The sequence below is a fragment of the Brassica oleracea genome, chromosome C1, assembly GCF_000695525.1.
Source record: "Brassica oleracea var. oleracea cultivar TO1000 chromosome C1, BOL, whole genome shotgun sequence".
Taxonomy (NCBI): domain Eukaryota; kingdom Viridiplantae; phylum Streptophyta; class Magnoliopsida; order Brassicales; family Brassicaceae; genus Brassica; species Brassica oleracea.
Window position 1 is genome coordinate 34,622,446 of NC_027748.1, and position 2,946 is coordinate 34,625,391.

The window sequence follows — 2,946 nt, forward strand, 5'->3', positions numbered from 1 at the left end:
GTTTCTAGTCTAGAATGCTCTCTAGTCGATCAAATGCTGCCTCATTCCCCTTTTTCTTGCGTTTGGCTGCTTTGCAAGCCTTCACACCAGGAGGCCTAGCCTCATCCGAGTCAGGGACTGACTCCGCAGCTTCCTTCTGTTTCTCCTTTGCACCATCTTTTGCGCAAGAGGTCGATCTCCACTTTTGATCAAACCTCAGCTCCCTCCACGCGTGTTCAAGTGTGAACTTCGCCTGGTAGTCGTTAAAGAAGATGTCATGAGCAGACTTCATGACATCGTTCTCATTTTGGCCACTAGCTTGCTCCTTCAAAGCCGCCTCATAGCTTCCAACAAACTTACACACCTGCTCATTAACCCTTCCCCCCCTCTCCTTACACTGACTCCCCTCTCTGGGAGCAAAGCCAGTGAGCTGAGCGCTTGAATTAAAGTAATCCTCTATTCTTTTCCAAAAAGACCCTAACTTCTGCTGGTTACTAACTATGGGATCCTTACTGGTGTTCAACCAGGCACTGATGAGGACTATGTCTTCTTGTGTTGTCCACTTTCTCCTCTCCACCGGTTTAGGAACATCAGAGGACCCTACATCTATGGTTTGAGTGGTTTGACTGCACTGGGAAGATAATAGGTTCACAAACCCGGGAGAATTAAGAGAAAAGGAATCCATTTTGGTTTCGGGTTGTGTTTTATTTTTTTTTTGGTTTTTTGACAAGTGCGTGGTGATTTAGAGTGATTTTGAGTATCTATAAAAGGTGTTTCTAACTACCAAACATTCATTACCCTTAATTAGACAACAAGTTTATCACAGAATGCATTCATTACACATCAAATCAATTTTTTAAACTCAAACAAGTTTCGGACAGATAGCATTTTATGACCATTCATCACAGCAACCAACCAACAACTATTTAATGAAACCTAAAATCTAGTACAGCTCCTACTCTAGATATTTAATGAAACTAGTTGAGTTCCTAGTTAAGTTAAGTATCAGTTCAACTACAACAAACAACCTACGCGGAAAGAACTTCTACTTCAGTTTAGTTTGAATGTTTACCTGTTCGATTTCAGTCGAAACACACGTTCTCCAGAGCAGCCACCTGCACTGAGAGGTTATACACGTCACCAGTGAGCTTATCAAGCAGCAAAGTCAGCCTTTTAACTTGTGCCTGCACAAAGAAAAAAAGAAACCTTGTTACTGAATATTTAAAAACCAATATTTAGAAAAAATAACTTTCTAATAGAAACTCTTAGACAAAGTGACAAACCTCAACACTCTCAATCTGTTTATTGAGAATGGGCACCCACTTGATCACCTCATCAGCCTCCTCAACACGCTTACGCAGGCGTACCATCTCCTCCTGCACACCTATAACCCAAGGCTGACGATAATGCAAACTATCAGCCTTGGTTAAACCATAAACACATCAGAGAACATATTTTAAAAATTTAACTAATAATGAAGAGGCTGAGTAATGAAGGGTAGCACGGGTTTGTATCTAACCTCGTAGTTTACGCAGCTGAAGAAGCGCTTCCCAGGCTGAGTGTCGAACTCATCCTTGACTCGAAGCTCGTCAATCATTCTCCCACCACAAGCACATCTTCTGGGCATTCCATATTCCGAATCGGCCACGTTTCCCAGGTGGTTTAAGTACTCTAGTTGCCTCTTACTATCTCTTATCTCTTCTAAGGGATCCATCTGAAACACAAAACTTGAAAAGATTAGCACAAAATATGCAAATAACACGATCAAACGAACCGTCTATCCAACCCAGTTTACGATTTCAAACCACTTATCGAAACCCCTAAATTTTTTTTTAACCCTAACTCGATAACCCCTATTTGATTTTTAATCCGCAAAAGTCGAACCATTAATCGATAAATAGAATCACTATACGAGGTTAAACAACCGTAGATCCAAACCCATCTCCATTACGAACCCTAACTCGAGATCAGAAAATTTATTGAGAATTCCCAATAGCGATTCCGACTACAAAACTCTTATATCTAAACGGTGAATCGAGTCGATACTCACCTCTGCTCCTGGAGGAGACAATCCGGCGTCGAATCGATCGAGAAAAGGAGAGAAAAGTGGAGAGAGATCGGCGTCGCACGGGAAATCGTCTGAGGAGGAAACCCTAGCTTTTCACGCGAAAATGAGAGAAATGATTCTCTCTTCGCTTTCCTCCGCGTGACGTCGACTCCCCTTCCCCAGTGAAAATGCGACACCTGTCGTAAACCCGTATCGGACGGGGTCAAGCGTAAGAGACGGGTCGCGAGATTAAACCCAATATATGATTTATTTTTATTACCCGACCCTATGATACTGAGCCCATGAACCTGTTATAAACCCTTGATGGGGTTGCTCTAAGTAGTTACTTTGTAGTAGTTTTGTAAAAACAAAATTCGCATCATTTAACATGAACTACATAACATTATCTAATTATTTTGGTGAGAAAGTATAAAAAGGTATGCACCAATCTTTATGCACCAATCTTTATGCACCAATATATGAATGATATATATTTTTTCGGTTTCGTAAAAAAAATTACTTTGACATATTTCACGTGATTAAGAAAATGATAAAATTTATAAATGTATTTGTATTTATTGTTTGATTATTTAAATAAATATTTTAAATAAAACTTTACTGGTTGTTTGAATCGCTAAAAAAATTATATATAAAAATTTACGTTGAAAATATAGAATAACATTTTTTTGAATAAAAAAGTGATGGATCTCTGAATATATGGTTATGAACATCGCCATTTGTTGCGGACTTTAAAACTATAAATTGTGAGGATGATGTGCAATAGATGGAACTGAATTTATATATACTACATCATTTGTCCGCGCAATATATTTAAATTTGTTATATTTATCATTTTTATTTATATGTGAATTTTGTATATTAAATTATATATAACTAATTTTTAAATTTGATTTTTTTTT